The sequence below is a fragment of the Dendronephthya gigantea genome, unplaced genomic scaffold, assembly GCF_004324835.1.
Source record: "Dendronephthya gigantea isolate DGI-Jeju-01 unplaced genomic scaffold, DenGig_1.0 000014F, whole genome shotgun sequence".
Taxonomy (NCBI): domain Eukaryota; kingdom Metazoa; phylum Cnidaria; class Anthozoa; order Malacalcyonacea; family Nephtheidae; genus Dendronephthya; species Dendronephthya gigantea.
This window is the reverse complement of record NW_021163024.1, coordinates 1380738-1398962: the sequence shown is the minus strand read 5'-3', so window position 1 is coordinate 1398962 and position 18225 is coordinate 1380738. Positions and strand designations below refer to the sequence as shown.

At 35.6% G+C, this 18225-nt stretch overlaps 1 pseudogene; it reads left to right on the top strand.

The window, feature by feature from the left end:
• Window positions 1-1206: 1206 nt before the first annotated feature.
• LOC114519725 lies at window positions 1207-2051 on the top strand (annotated as a pseudogene).
• Window positions 2052-18225: the final 16174 nt, after the last annotated feature.

Below are 18225 nucleotides of genomic sequence, written 5' to 3'. Positions count from 1 at the left end.
AAATCAATAAATTCTCTTCCTGTTTTCCCATATGGCACAAGGAAAACATTTTTGCGCCAAGTTACAATCTCATTGTAAGCAGTTATTATGGCGGCTGACGATACAATAATTGCACTGCCATCGCTCCGTTTCCCCCATTTAATCTCAGATAAATTATCTACAGTATTATATGTTGGAAGACAGCCGATCACACTACCATTTTCGCTACTTTGTTGTTCTGCCGTTTCAATGTCCCTTGGGGTTTGATTAGTTCTATTCATATTCAAATTCATATTCAAATTTTCCACACTTGTTGTTGACGATGGGAGCGGTTGAAAATCAGCATAATCTGAGCGAGCAAGTTCTAGCTCAAGTAAATCGGACATATTCGTAGATTTCTCAATATTAATCGGTATTTCTGCTTCCATCGACGTAGTTTCTTCCCTGCATGTATTCAAGATCTCTTGTTCTAACGATTTGCTGCTAAAATCTACTATATGTCATTATTTTCCGCTTATAAAAAGATTATAGTGTTATAAGTGTTGGGTTATCCCACTCCTTGTTTCGTTTACAAAATATATAATACGATGATCTTATGCACATACTTACAATTTTTCTTTTTATATATTTGCTATGCTGGGCGTCAAATTTCAGGCTTCTGTGCATTTCGAAGCATATAGCTGATCTACTAAAAACGCCTAGAGCACTCAAGGTTGCCTCCTCCGCAGGCATCTCTTATATTATATCATCTTATATTATTGATATGGACAACTATCGACCAATATCCGTAATTTCATGTGCTGCTAAGATTTTTGAAAAACTGATTTTTGATCAGCTATATGAGTATTTAAATGCTAATAATTTGATATCCAAAATTCAATCCGGTTTTCGATCATTGCACAGTACATTAACTGCCTTATTAGAAGCAACGGACAAATGGTCAATCAACATAGATAATGGCCTACTCAATGGAGTGGTCTTTATCGACCTCAAAAAAGCATTTGATACCATTGATCACACCATTCTCTTACGGAAGTTAAGAATATATGGTGTTGACCAAAGCGGCATCAAACTCTTTGAATCATATCTAAGCAACCGTGGCCAAAGATGTTGCGTAAATGGTGAATTATCTGAGGCTGTTAAAATAAGTTGTGGTGTGCCTCAAGGTAGCAACTTGGGGCCACTATTGTTTTTAATTTACATTAATGATTTGCCTAATTGTCTGGAAAGAGCCCTCCGAGAATGTTTGCTGATGATACCAATATAAGTATTGAGGCAAAATCTGTAACAGAGCTTGAATCAATAATTAACTCTGAATTGAAAAATCTTAATCAATGGCTCATAGCTAACAAACTGAGTCTAAATGTCGCTAAAACGGAATTTATGATAATTGGATCTCGTCAACGGTTAATGATACACAATAATGAACAAATAAACATTGAAATTGACGGGAAGATAATCAAGAGAGTTAAAGATACGAAATCATTAGGATTACAAATTGATGAGCACCTAGTATGGGCGTGACACGTTGAAGGCATTTCCAAAAGGTTGCGTCGGCAATTGGTGCTCTTAAAAGGATACGCCAGTTCATAGATACAAGCACTGCCCTCAAAATTTACGGAGCTTTGATTCAACCGTATTTTGATTATTGTAGTTCAGTTTGGGATGGTTTAAATATCACGTTAAATGATAAATTGCAAAAACTGCAAAATAGAGCAGCGAGGGTAATTACCAAATCTGGATACGATGCAAGTTCCAGCGACCTTTTCAATAAACTAGGTTGGGACAATCTTTCGACACGCCGGAAAAAACACAAGGCTGTAATAATGTTCAAAATTCTTAACGATTTAACACCGAATTATCTTCGTAATTTATTTGAATTCCACAGCACAGGATACAATTTGAGAAACTCTGAAAATGCTTTATTTGTACCAAAACCGCGAACAAATTATGCTAAACGAAGTTTTAGTTATAGTGGCGCGGTGTTGTGGAATGAGTTACCTCAAAATGTACGAGCATTATGCTCTTTTAACCAATTTAAAACGGAGATTGACAACATTTTTTCCCTATAAAACAGACTCTCGCACGGCAATCTTGTAAATCAGTTTATATATCTGTATTTTAAATTGTATTGTATTGTGTTGTATTTAGTAATTTTGTCCCTAAATATCTAATGAATGTATATAATTATAGCCCACTTTTTATACTGTAGATTTTACCGTGCTTAAATAAAGTTTTGATTGATTGATTGATTGATTGATTGCATTTATATTTGGCTTGGGTTAGCTGTGTCGGGCAGTGAGAAAAAAAAATTGCTGGGATCTCTCCCACTTTTTTCCTCGCCTCGTTAAAAATGTTTTGAAAGTTATTCACCCCCTGCCAGTTATTCATCATCTGCTGCATTCTAACACTGATCTAAAAACTAAACTGGATCACGCATCAGGTGTGCAAGAATATAGAAAATTCAGGAAATAATAACTGATTTATGACCGATATTGGTCCAGATACACAATAATTTTATACGGACCACGGCCCGGATATGGGTTTTTACGGACCGCTCATGAACCAAACAGAATAGATGTTTTGAAAAGCCATATATAATAATTGCTGTTATGTGACATTTCAAATGTCGTATTGACGAATTCACAAAGTGTTTAAAATCGTAATAGCTCCGGCGTAAGCGACGGAGTTGAAAATTCGCCCATGTTTTGTTTCGTTTTTGCCAGTATTTTTTTACTAGTTTGAAATGTGTATGTGACCGTTTTTATCTACGTCACAGTTCTGTCTCCCAAGAGTTGTGGTTTCAATGATAATTACATAATATGTTCCTATATCCCTCAGTATTTTCCTATACAGTATATTCCCACGGTATACTTAAAGCAGAGAACTCCAGGAACTAATATTTAGATTTTCTTAATAAGAGCTACATGGCAATATGCATGGCTAGGCACAAAACATCGCATGATGTTGAGTGCTGAGAGGACGCGGCAATTGAAAGCTAGTTATTGAAGACTGAAATATTCCAACGAAAAACATCTAAGAGCTTTAGTTTATTCCCTGTTTACATTTATGGGGCAACGTGCTATCGTCTGAGATTTAGTTAAGTATTTCTAAGGCCTTTCCTAATTCTATTTCAAAAAGCTAGCGGGGATATTAGTAATACACACGCATGCATAATCCTATGACTAAGGCCTGTTTTCCACTTCAACCGTATCGTAACGTAACGTAGCGTATTTCTTTGTTTCCAAGTATTCGACCAGAACTAATTACTTTAAAACAATGAGATACGCTACGTTTCGCTACGATACGGTTGAAGTGGAAAACGGCCTTAAGTGTGTTTCTTACGTTATACGTATATAGTTGAAAATGCCGCGACTAAAACCATTTTCGACCAATAATTATTGTACAACATTGAATTGTGTTTTATTCGTCAGAAATATCGACGAATAAAGCGAACTGAATTTCCTACTCCATTTCGCCCAAGGAATCATACTTAGGATTCTGAATCTCACTTCGTTTTTTTGTAGCCATGCACATAAATCATAAATATTATCGTTTAGTGATATATTTACGTCCCGAAAATTCAAACAAAAAACGTATAACACTTACCAAAGATAAATGCTTCTTAAATGTTAATGATAAGCACTTCTAGATTATATTGTATGTAGTCAGATTTATATATCCAGCACGAAAAAACATGTTAGGCGTCGTTAAAAATGTTTTGAAAGTTATTGGCCACCTGCCTGTCAACAAAATGCTTTCAACTGAACATCTGCTGCATTCTGATCTAAAAACTAAACTGGATCACGCATCAGGTGTGCAAAAAGGTAGCAAATTCATGAAATAATAACTGATTATTGACCGATATATATATACTGGTCCAGATACACAATATACGGACCACGGCCCGGATATGGGTCTTTATGGACCGCTCAGGAACCAAACAGAATAGAGGTTTCGAAAAGCCATATAATAATTGCTGTTAATGTGACATTTCAATGTCGTATTGACGAATTCACAAAGTTTTTCAACTCCGGCGTAAGCGACGGAGTTGAAAATTCGCCTATGTTTTGTTTTGCTTTTCCTAGTATTTTTTTTACTAGTATTTGCAATGTGTATGTGACCGTTTTTATCTACGTCACAGTTTTGTCTCCCAAGAGTTGTCTCCCAAGAGTTGTGGTTTCAATGATATTTACATAATAGGTTCCTATATATCCTTTAGTATTTTCCTATGTACAGTATATTACCACGGTATACTTAAAGTAGAGAACCCTAGGAACTATTATTTAATTTTTTTAATAAGAGCTACATATGCAGGGCTAGGCACAAAACATGGCATCATGCTGAGTGCTGAGAGGACGTGGCAATTGAAAGCTAGTTATTGAAGAAAATATTCCAACGAAAAACATCTAAGAGCTTTAGTTTATTCCCTGTTTACATTTATGGGGCAACGTGCTATCGTCTGAGATTTGGTTAAGTATTTCTAAGGCCCTGTCCTAATTCTATTTCAAAAAGCTAGCGGGGATATTAGTAATACACACGCATGCATAATCCTATGACTAAGTGTGTTTCTTACGTTATACGTATATAGTTGAAAATGCCGCGACTAACACCATTTTCGACTAATAATTATTGTACAACCTTGAATTGTGTTTTATTCGTCAGAAATATCGACGAATAAAGCGAAATTTCCTACTCCATTTCGCCCAAGGAATCATACTTAGGATTCTGAATCTCACAACGTTTTTCTGTAGCTATGCACATAATTATTATCGTTTAGTGATATATTTACGTCACCAAAATTGAAACAAAAAACTTATAACACTTACCAAAGATAAAATGCTTCTTAAATTAAATGTCTAAGAGAAGCACCTCTTCTAGATTATATTGTATGTAGTGAGATTTATATATCCAGCACGAAACAAAGATGTTAGGCGTCATTAAAAATGTTTTGAAAGTTATTCACCCGCTGCCTGTCAACAAAATGCTTTCAACTGAACATCTGCTGCATTCTAACACTGATCTTAAAACTAAACTGGATCACGCATCAGGTGTGCAAAAATATAGAAAATTCAGGAAATAATAACTGATTATTGACCGATACTGGTCCAGATACACAATATACGGACCGCGGCCAGGATATGGGTTTTTACGGACCGCTCACGAACCAAACAGAATAGAGGTTTCGAAAAGCCATATATAATAATTGCTGTTAATGTGACATTTCAATGTCGTATTGACGAATTTACAAAGTGTTTCAATCGTAATAACTCCGGCGTAAGCGACGGAGTTGAAAATTCGCCTAGGTTTTGTTTTGCTTTTGCTAGTATTTTTTTACTAGTATTTGAAATGTGTATGTGACCGTTTTTATCTACGTCACAGTTTTGTCTCCCAAGAGTTGTGGTGCACAGCTTTGGCTAATTTTCCGATGCGCGATTTGATTCGCTCGCATGATACGGCAATTCCTCCAAGAGGAAAAAATAAACCGTTCTTTTTAATGCTGCTCGATTAAGTTTAGGTTTAATATGGGTTGAGAATATATTTAATACATGTACATTCTGGTCCTATTTTAATGATATCGCTGCTATTTCGCCGTTTAACAAGATGTGGTCGTGTATGGGCGCGATGACACGTCGCAGTTTGCCCATGCAGGATTGAAGATTTATTATAACTATATAAGCGCGAATTCCAAAGGCAAGTGTAAGACAAAGTGAACGTTAGTTATCTGTATTTTTAGTTTAAACAAAAATAATATGGATCAGAAACATTCTTTAACTTCTTAGACCCCATGAACGAATCACATCCACTTTTACTTGTCCCATTTAGGGCTGAAAGAAAAAAGGTTTGCGTGAGAATTAATATTGTTTGTAGAATTTTTTTCGTATATTCCAATTTTTGTTCCCTGGTCATAGTCGAAGTAGTAGAAATAGATATTTTAATTTTAGTTCCTTCGACAAAATATTTGAACAAAGATCGCGGTACTTTAGGAGTCCGAAGCCTTGTGCATAGGGGTTGTGATTGAGTTGAATTTATGGAACAGGTTTTTGCTTTAGGAGTTTACAATTGAGAGAATTCGAATTAAGGATTTGATATTTCTTGGCTTTACAAATATGCTATTCTCTGCCTGAACTTCATGTCACTTAATTAACACGATGACGTTCACATTATTACGCAACTGAAGTGATTTTTGATCGCCATTATTTTCCCTTCGCTGTTGCTATGATACAACGCAATAACTTAAATAATATTAATATTCAACAAAATTTTATAAGTATTCGAACTATAACTAAATAGGCGTCGCCAGCATCGATAAGTAATTATTTATATTACTAGATTTATGTTAATATTACTATATATTTTTTATAATTGTGTTGTGTTTATAATCGGTTATATCCATGTTTTTGGTTGATAAAATAAAAACAATCGTCGTATTGTATTTTTCAAATAAGCGACACTGGTCTAAATATTGAACTGAAAACTGAGCCACATCAGTCCACACACTCGGACTGGGAGCGGGTTGTATCAAGCCCGTTTAGCTTAAACGGTGGATAAGTTCAAAATAGAAAGGAAGTCTATAGTTTTATTCAACAAGCGAACTAAATGTTTTTTACCTTAATACAATGATACTGTTTACAACTACATATTCAGTGCATAATATTAGAGTTGGACTCATTCAAGAGGGATGATCAGAATGTTATTTAATTTTGACTTATCCACCGTTTAAGCTAAACGGGCGTAATACAACCGGCCCTACATGACAATTAATTTTAGACAATAATTAAAACGCCCCGAAGCTTTATTCAGATTGTGGTAAATACATTTGAGATCATAAAAAGTAGTTTTTCACGATAAATGCACAGCCAGACCACATTCGATCTATCCTCTGAAGTAATAAACCCGGGTTTCTTAAAGTTTTATGAGGAAAAAAATTATTAGCGAAATATTTTGCCCGTTTGCGATTCATATAATTTTATGTACTCACACAAGAAAAAACACGAACATAATGTAAGAGCTATATTATGATGTAAAATTAGTAATATATTTTTGTTGTCGGCAAAAGTAACTATTTATGGTGTACAATTTAAATATTTCGAGTTTTATTTATTGGGCACATATATTTTTTAAAAACCAGGCATGTGAACCTGTTTAGAAAGTTTAGAATTGAAACATGACCGGTCGTAATCACACATGCAAGAAAAATGAATCAGTGCATGCATTTTTAAAGGCGGTTAACCTTGTAAGGGACTTCGTGTCCTATTGTTTTTCTGCCTAGTATAATTGTTATGTTGTAATAACGTCTATACTAAATTTAATAAATTCAAATTCAAATTCAAATCTGAAACGCCAAGTCTTTTTTTTTGAGATACGTCCTTTCCGATTGCCACGTGTGAACGAACATGCGTAACCTGTGAGCCTGCCCATAATAAAAATATGCCTCTATAGATCTAAAACATATGCTTGTTTGCATGCATGCATGCTAGAATATTATTCATCTCTTCGAGTGAGTAAAAATATGAATAATGTGCTTTTACATTTATCATGATCATCGGGGCTGAGTAACCATCGCTTATTAAAGAGCCATTGAACTGAAGTCATAATATCCCTACTGTTGGACACCGCCGAAATTGAAAACTTGGACATGGTGAGAAAAAAGGTTTATGAATACTCAAAAAAATAGGTTTTCAACAAAAGATTTGCATTCACACGGCAAAAACGAATCTTCTGAATTAATAGCCTTGTGTATATTATAAGCCTTAAAATGGCCATTTCACAGCTGTCAGATGTGTATGATGAGCTGTCAAAAGTTGGCAGAATTCGTATTCAGCAGAAAATTGACGTTTTTAAAGTTATTCAATAGTTTTCTCCTTGATAGCGATACCGAAATTATATTTCGGGTTTGTGAACCAGAGATTAGATTTTCGGGTTGAAACACCATAAGCACCATTTTCTGTGGTGTTCTACTAAAAATAATTTGTTCTGAATGCCCGTGTCGTGAGACTCGTGACGTTTCTAGCTATAAGTGGAAGTGCTTAGTCTCGCATTAATTTGCGTTTGTGGATAAGGATAGAATCTAGTCTTAGAGGAGTATTCCAGTCCTAAATTTAAAATTGATAAAGCAATGCCCAATATCCTTACTAAGGATTTTCTATGCACAATACTGTAATATGATGTAATCTGCGAACAAACACATGCCTCTAATGTAACAGTACTTGGAATTGCTTGCCCGACATTATGAATACCGTGGAATAATGAAACTCTTTGCTATTGCATTCAGTTAATGCGATATTATAATTGTAATTATAATAGAGGTACACAGGGGCGGCCTAGCCCACAGGGATGCCGGGAAATAGTCCGGGCAAAAATGCTGTTGATAATGTATCAGCTACTGAAGTGCATGTGGGAAGACTAATTCAAAGTGATCTTGGTGTACCACTATGCGTTATGATGCCAGACATATCGCATATAAAATATCGCATTTTTTCAAGTTAACAGTAATTTCGCAATCTCTTTCTCAATGTCTGATTATGTAATAGTTAGTATATATTAGCTAGAGCTGGAATCTGAGATTCCAGGCCCCATCATGTAGTATGTAATAATTTTTATATGTCCTTGCTGATCAGAGACTACCATGCAGTATTACATAATAATTTATGAAGTCGTTCGATCAGAAAATTAATAATCTATAAAAAATATTCAACTTTAAACATTTGCATGATGAACAGAAATTCCAGACGCGAATTTAATATTTGACGAGAGGCGATTATGTCGGCGGACAGAATGGTCGAAGAGGTTCATGTCTGTAATCCATGTGTAAAAATAAATACACATGTAATTGTTTTCATCTTACTTAGCTTTATCACCCATCTACCTCGATTAAACTCCTAGCGCTGATTCATCTCCAAACCTTCCGCTGATTCGCTGATCTAACTGAAATAAAGGAAAAATGCCTTCTGAGTCTTTCGACAAGGATAGTTTTCTTATCATAAAAGTATTTTAATATCACTGTGTCGGATACGAGTGTCTCGGCTGTATATTACCAATATCGATCAGTAACATCCTTTCCGATGGACACGTGTTAACGAACGCGCGTAACCTGCGAGCCTGTCCATAATAAAAATATGCCTTTATAGATCTAAAAAAAGCATATTATGCTTGTTTGCATGCATGCTATAATATTACAAATATACAGAAATTAGCGCAAATCAAAGGCAAAGGCAAAGGCAAAGCTAGGACATACACTATAAACGTTCCCATGTGGTTATTCAGATATTGTTGAAGTCTGCATGAGTGCTATTGTTGATGTCGAAGGCAAACTAAATGATAACTCGATATTCTTGCAGAAATTTTGCATGCTTATAAATCTTGCTTAGCAAAATATAATTATCAGCACTTCCAAGTTAGATGAATCCGAAAGTGCATGTTTGGATTGTGTAAGAAATAGGTAATGTTTTGACTCTATTTCGATTCTAGAGCTATAATTCTTAAACAAATGCAAATTAATTCGAGACGTAGCACTTGGGTCCTCTTCTAGCTAGAAACGTCACGGTAGACATTCAGCACAAATTAACGTATAGTACAGACTTGCAAAATATTTTTAATAAAGCAAAGAGGCATCGAGATTGCAACAATATGTCTATTATGACTTCAATTCAATAATGGATCTATTTATAGCGATAGATATGACGTCCTTCGGAAAGAACGTTACTGAATGATTTTAGTAATTTACAGTCGAGGCACTCATATCCGACACAGCGATGTAAATATAGCTACATATGCATTACAATATAGTCACAAACTGCATTATCCTTTCGTCATTTTCCGAACAAGGAATAGCATATATAGTCCACGGTCAATAGAACCCTAAGTCATTGACAAACTGAAGTTTCTCTGAGGAGTTTTGAAATCTTTACTATTGGCAGACTACAAACTAAGATAAGCTGATCTTGTTATTCAAATAATTGCAGGATCAAATTGATTTCCAGTTTCATCCTCTAAAAAGTAAATGATCCCGTTGAGATATTAAATCATACAATTTCGATACCAAATGTTGCAAATGCGTAAATATATATTGGAGAAACCTATTGGAAATGCTTGCCCTAAATAAGCTTTTTTTGAAGTAAGCATTTCAACTATTCAATTTAACGATTCAACTATTTCAATTTGAAGCTACTGCAAAAAACTACAGTTGGTTTATATTACATTACTATCCAGAAATAACTGACCTAACACTGCGGTTGCGGTCTAGACCAATCGAAACCGCAGACGACCGCAAGGGAAAAAATATGATCGCGGTTGCCGTTCGCTTTCAAACGGAATGTTATGAACTGCTGAGAACGACCATTTAGGCAGACGTTCCAGCCCCTTGTTACCACCATGGCATCTGCGTCTATGATTTGCACCTTTGTCCCACAGGCACTGTTCCGTGCCATTATTTTTGTGTATCCCCTTGGCGCTGCTGTTGGTAAATATCTTTTACTGCTGTCTTTTTCATATATTCTCCATTTCAACGGAGGAAATTACTCTCACAATTATCGAAAACACGCAAATGATATCTCAAAGAAAAAAGTAAAAATCAATACTTTATACGTGCTCGAATGCCACTGATGGAAGCTAATAAGCCTTGCTTAAATTTCTGATTGAGAACAAAAGCTTTCAATTGTAGGGCTTCATTAATCAATTCTTCCAACACTATTTTAACGCTAACCTTCTTCTTTTTAGCCTATATCGTGGAAAATAGAAATGTAATGGTCTAATTAAGCAGTTATTAAAATGTATTCGATCCAGTTTACTTTGATTAAATGAGTGGATAAAAACCCCAGTCTATATTTGAGTGAATAAACTAATTTGAGAGACAACATCGTTCATAATGATCTTTTGATTTCTAGTAGAAAGTAACAATTAATGCAACGAATGGCCATCCGTTTTGCTAATACTTAATATAAAATCACTTTATACTCCCCGCTTTTCTAAGCATTATTGTGAATACCGAATAAGTCACAATTTTTTACAAAGCAGATACTTTTTGTATTATTATATACGAAATTGTCGATAACGCCAATGGGACCAAAAATCCTTATTGTTTTAGAATGGAAATTGCACTGAGTGGAGTGTAATTTGGTGTGAAATCAAACGCGTGATTACAAAATCGCACGACTGCGAAGCGGGAGTGTGATTTGTAATCACAAGTTTGATTTCACACCAAAATTGCACGAGACGAAGTGCAATTTCCACTTTATTATATTCATTTTGAAATCATTCAAATTTTGGGGGGCATTTAAAAATACAAAAAAATAAGATTTTGTGCCATTTTCCCTTGTAATTTGATTGGATAGTTACACTGAAATACTAAATCTAATTGGTTATTGTGGTGCAGAGCTTCAATCTTATTGGTTATAAATGACGTGATTAATGCTCAAAAATAGTGCGATATGGGAATTAATCACATTATTTTTGAGCAATCAGATTGCAAGAAACACCATTGATTACCAAATGAATATAATAAATATGTTAATTACGTATTTAAAATCAAGTCCGCAAAGTCGAGGTCTGTGCTATTTTCCGGACATTCTGTTTACACAAGGTTATCTTAGCAAGTGTTTACCCTATGAATACGCAGAATGTGTCATTTGAAAGCTTAAAGTATAATCTTTCAACTGATGTATTTGTTTTTGCAGTTCATAACTATCCCCCTACGGATTAAGCACAATCGTAAAATTACATGCAACCGCATCGCTAAAAATTGCTAAGAACAGCCACACATTTGGCTTAAAATCAACTAAAATACGTCGTCTGAATGATTTTTACGGGTAAAATCGATTTCCGGGGAATGGGGGAATCGGGGAATGGGGGAATCGGGGAATCGGGGAATGGGGGAATCGGGAATCGGGGAATGGGGGAATCGGGGAATGGGGGAATCGGGGAATCGGGGAATCGGGGAATGGGGGAATCGGGGAATGGGGGAAACTGAAAATGAGATAAAGAGAAAATGCGATTCATTGAGATAAAAAACGCGACCAAGGGTCGGAATAGCCTGAAAAGCAGCTCTCAGAGGGGATAAAAAGCCGTTTGAATAAAGCTCAATCTGCTTGTAAACTAGAACTGAACTGGCGAACTTTGATTTGAGTAGACATTGATGGCGTTTACACACTACAAGACAGTTCTTTGCACAGTTAAATTGTACCATTTGGCCTTTTGCAACACCATCAATAGGGTGGTACCAAGCCTTTAAATACGACTTGTTTGCTTTCTCGTTCCATGGCTTATTCGTAATTAATGTATTCAAGAACTGAAGGTCTTCCAAATATTTAGAACAAATTTGAAAGCTTCCGATTGGCTAAAGGTGTTTGCATGCATGATTGACATAAAATAGAGCACATGTTTTCCTTGCCAAAATGGCAGGAAGCTTTAAAATACCACAGCTTAGCAAAAAGAAACAAAAAAATAAGATTGACGGCCTTGCAACTTTCGATTGGGAGTGTTTTGCAAAGTGTAAGAAGCTTGGAAGCGGGACGTTTGGCGTTGTATATCTCGGCAAATATAACAATCGCCGGGAAGTTGTTGTGAAAAAAGTTAAAGACTCGTCGTACGATGCAAAAGCACGTTGTTCGAAAGAGGCAGCGCTTTTTTCATCCAAGACGGTCAATGAATTTTGCTTGGACTGGAATTAAGTGATAATAAACCGACGTAAACCACGGATTATTTACTTATAATTTTATGTTGAACATTCAAATAGGTCTTGTCCGACGATCTGAATGCTCTAAAATTTCCAAAAGTTTTTTACTCGGTGCAACGCTGTGACTAAAACTAAGACTTAGAAGTTGAGAGTTAGTCTAAAGCAGAGAGCAATATTTGTGTAGTGTAGCTGCAGGTTATGCACGTTTCCCCATTATTCGTGACTAAATGTTACAGCGCAAAGTCTGACCGGTCCTGAAATGAGTGCGATGTTTTAGTAAGCTTTGACGGTAAATTTTTATTAAAACACTACTCCCTCCCCCCTTCCTCTCAACCCAGCATACTCCATGTGCACTCCTATAGGAGCAACATCCAGTTACTTACAATACATAGCCAAAATGCATTAGAACCTTTAGAAAGGTATTCGTTGGGTTTAATGACGGCTACAAAGCTAAGGTAACATGGGCAAACCTTATTTATAAATTATAGTTGCGTATTGCAAACGCATTTGAAAGCTAGTGAATAGTAAAATGTTATTGTTATTAAATCGTTCAATTTGCAAATTTCATCTCATTTAAAAATGAAATTAAAGGGTCTGATCTAAACAGAAAGCTCTAGGGCGCAGTGAAGTTTTTCGAGTGTATTCAAAATGTTGAATATTTTCTTTCACGAATAACCCTCTGCTCTGTGTGGTAACGGAAGGAGCAAGCTCACAAAAAGAAAAGCATGGGTATTAGTCATAGTATAATTTCTTTAGAAAACAACCCATTTAAAAGCAGCCGAATTAATAAGCTGAAAGGCTATTGTGTTTGTAAAAAAGTATTTAATAATAATCATGAAATATCACATTTTTTTAGGGCGATTTCCCAATTCCCCGATCCCCCGATTCCCCGATTCCCCGATTCCCCGATTCCCCGATTCCCCGATTCCCCCATTCCCCGATTCCCCGATTCCCCCATTCCCTGATTCCCCGATTCCCCGATTCCCCGATTCCCCGTTCCCCCTTTTAAAGATAGCCTAATAACAGGTGATATCAAAACATACAGCCCGAAAGACGCCCGAAAGACGCCCGAAGGGGATTTCCGCCCGACCGAGTGTTGGCGCAAATGCCCACGTAAGGCAAAATATGTACTTGTAGCGTATGATATTTAGTACACGAATAGAGCTGGGTCGGCACTAGATCATAGACAAGATACGCACATATCTGAAACTGCTATATATATTGGTCAGCGGGTGCCCTAATTTGATTTCATGATAAAATAGCGCGCGAAAATTGGAAAATTGGCTCGAAGGAAAGAAATATTATATCCCTGCAAAGGATATTGATGAATCATTCTGTGACATAGTTAGTGGATCATTCTGTGACTTAGTTGGTGATAATTTCCTTCAAGTTTCAACAATTCATCTAATGTCCCACTGGAACCTCAATTGAAATAGCTGAATATAAACAGTATAACCTTTATAACAATACATTTTGAGTGCATTGTTAATACCATAAAGTTGCATATTTCTCTAATTACAAGGCCAGAGTTAAACCCGTTGGTGGGAAATGCAGCCTACTTTAGAATTTACTCTATCTATAAATGCCAGACGATTCTACTTGTCAGTGGTAGAGTACTGCTAGTTAATTAATTGGTTAAATTAGTTTCTAAGCATTCTTTCATAGGTTGATATATGGAGGGTATATATGTATATGTATATATATTAACCTTATTCCTCCAATCTGATAAGGTTAAGCTAAGCTACAAAGATGTGATGCTAGAAATATATCAGGTTCAGTTGGTGGGTGTTTAAAGTGTGGAATTTACTGTACCATTGTTCCAGTAATTTTGCCCCCCCCCCCTAGTAAGATCACCCTTCCAGGGAGGTGGGGACATAAAATTCTTAGGAAATTGGCCCCCTTTCAGAAACTTCACCTTTCCTTTGCAATTTTTGTTCTCTGTTAACACATTATCATTGTATTGATAGACATAATGGAATTGGTCATATTCAAATTATGAATTAAATGGTATGTCTTAGTGTGTATGTACAACAATACATATTATACCCATTCAAGGCTCACTTTTTGCAATACTCTTCAACTTGCAGTCATTTTGTTATTAGAGCAAAAATTCAAAATTTATTAGGGGGGGAGGGATCTTCTGGAAGGGCAAAATTCCTGTGACACCAGTCAGTTATAAAGTAAAAATAATATACTACAATTACATGTAAAGAAATAAGATTGTAAATATTGCTGAAACTTTACTTCCATAATAATGAATTTTAACGTTATAATAATAATAATAATAAAAATTTGTTAATAATAATAATAAAGATTTTACATACAATATTATGGCATAAGCATAAGGCATATGGTATGATATTAAAACTATGATATTATACGAGGAAAGGTTGCTTCAGAAAACTATCTCTGTGAATGACTTGAGCAATTCATTTTGTAATACTCATTAAATTGTGAGTCAGTCAATACAGTCAATTTGTATCGTCCTGAGTTGTATAAATTGAAAGCGTTTACAATTACAAAGTATTTTAAGTATAATAAGACCACATTTATATTAAGTTTTGGGCAAATGCAACATCGCTGACCGTTATATATAGCAGTTTCAGATATGTGCGTATGTTGTCTATGATCTAGTGCCGACCATAGATTGATAAACAAAATGGTGGGCGAACCGTCACTTTTGGCTGAAAAGAAACGAAGATACAACGCTACAAAGATAAGCCATTGATTCATACTTTCCACAATGCATCTTTGAGATTGAGTGAGACCTTTGTTTGTTGAAATATTGCGATAACTCGCCTAAAACGCGATGAAAATTTACGAAATCAACACAAAAGTAAGATTATAATATTTTCTATTCAGTTGTAGAATTTTCGTGTCCCAAGTATTCGTTTTGCCCAAGTTTTAAATTTGGAATTTACCCGTCCTCGGGGACGGATATTCCAGTTGTTCAAAGCTAGGTTAGCGCTAACCCTGGGTTAAATTTTAGTCCAGTGTAAACAGTGTTTTTGTTTATGTGCTTCTGAACCACTGTTCGTTTTAAAACTTTAGAAAATATTACTTCTATCGGTCCAGAAAATATTTATGAAAAAAGATATTCAACTTTGTAAACAAGCGGTTTAAAAAATCGATGCAAAGATTTGCTTTAACCCAGGGTTAGCTTAACCGGCTTTTGAACAACCGGCCCCAGTTTAAATTGCTTTGGTAATTAGGGGCTGTTTACATGAGCCCGGTTACCCGAGATTCAACGAAGCGTGAGAGGACTTTGAGGTATTGAAATAAGTCTTTATGACACCAAACAAACACATGCTATTCTTGTGGTGATTATACGACTGCCAGGATCATGTTATCTGCTCATTTCAATACCTCAAAATCATCTCACGCTTCTTTGAATCTCGGGTAACCGGGCTCGTGTAAACAGCCCCTTAGTCTTTGTCACCTTTCGGACAGGGGAGCGAAAGATCGTTAAAATCAAGCATTCATTACATTCTCGATTCATTTGAGAAGCCATATGAGCAACACAAGCTTGTGTCTAACAAGTTAACTTTAACCGTAGCACGAGAACGAAGCATTATGCAGGAATGTTAATTACTTGTGCATAGAATTTATGCTTGTTAGCCTCACCCCCCCCCTTCCCGAATATATTTAAAATAAAAACTATAATAAAAACTAAATTATAATACCTCGTTACGTTTCGTAAAGCGACAAGTTATTTTGCTTTAAACTCTTTTTCACACATTATAACATGCAAAAGTATTTTGGGAATTATTCAATTAAATTCAAGAAATAATATTGATCAGTAAAATCCGGGGTTTCTTTCGGAAATTTGTTTCTTCATAATTCCAGATATTTAGTCGACGGTGGGTCGTCAAACTATGAAAATAGCAACAATATTTAATAAGTAATAATTAAAAATCATAATTTATTTTGTAGTTTTCTCAATTTTTTTTGGTTAATTTCCTGGCAAATATCTGCGTGTAAAGTTTAGTATGAGCATGCGCATTCTTTAGAGCAAGTACAGTAATACTCTAAGCATGCGCATTGTCCTTTAAAACAGAGCTTCAGCTAAAGACTAAGCGAGCGGGAGCAAAGATTCATAATAATCATAAAAGCTTAAAAGTATTTTAAAGAGGTAGATGTGAAGACGTGACTGTGTTTTTTTTATTCCGTATTTGCTGTAAGGATGCAGTTTATTTATGTGTACATGATGTTACTTGGTCGTAAGTGACATAGACGTAACCGACTATGAAAAGCTATTGCACGGTCGCTTCTTAAGGGTTTTTGAAAGTGTAAATTCGAATTTTGATAAACAAATGTCACTACGAAAGCTTGAAAATGATGCGACCTATGCATGGATACGACTTTACCAACTGCAACCTCTGGGTGTAAATCAAACTGCCGTAGAAGATTAACCCGACAAAAAGACCAGATTTCGTTAACAAAAACGCCAAAGTGAGACTTGAGGTAGAAAATCGTGATATAAATATAATAGGCCAGCAAAAAATACAGGGCTGCTGCTTTTTCGACATGTGAGGGCAGAAATATCCAAGTGTTCAGTGTCGTGTTTGTAGCGGTATAGCCCTGTGCAATCCAGCGTATTTTCCCACCTTAACAGTTCTGGTCATACTGATTCGCCTAGACGACTTTAAAGTTATAGTTATAATCGCTCAGTCTCGGCTCAAAGTCTATGTGTTTTAATGTTAGTAACTCACCCAAAAGATCATGGAATGGCCAAGATCCTCCAATTTCCGTTTAAAATTGGTTTGATCAAATCATTCTGCTTTATTTCATCCAAGCAGCGAGCCAGCTGTTCGCGCGAAAACTCTTCACTACGGTTGAAAATTGATAATATCTTCTCAGCTCGATTGCTGTCATCATCATATCTGTCACAAGATTGAATGTTGCTCCTCCTGGCAGCTGGAATATTCAATAGAGCAGCAAGACTGTTCCAGTCCAAAACACACTGACTCAGTCTGTACAATTCTCGACGTGAAAGAGGTGTCTTTACCAACTGTTCTTCCAGAAAAACTTGCGTCTGCGTTGATAATGCAGTTTCAGTTCCATCCTGTGATGAGAAAATAATTATGATAATGAATCATAATCAGCACAGGCATTTATAACATTTTGTTTTTCCTAACTGAAGTTTTTCCCTGTATAAAAATTAGTATCATAATAAGAAAATTATCTTCATTATCTTTTATCATCACTAAATTATTACCTACCACTAAATATAAGAAAAAAATAATAATTATCTTTTATCATCACTAAGTTATTCCCTACCACTAAATACCAAGAATTGTTCTTTATTATATAATATCCCTTTAATAATAGTGTTTTATTAACGAATCCGCTAGTTTGAAAAGCGATAATAACACATGTGGGTTTATTCATGCTATAAAAACACATGTTGCCAGAGACGTGCCGGGCGGGAAGCGTATTCGAGATAAAATATTAAAGCCCAACATAGTGTATTCAGTAAAGCCATAAAAGACAATGTAAACTATTTTAGAGTAATAAAAATATTATTAATAGTAACGTTTCGTCTTAACTTAAGACATCTTCAGACTAAATGA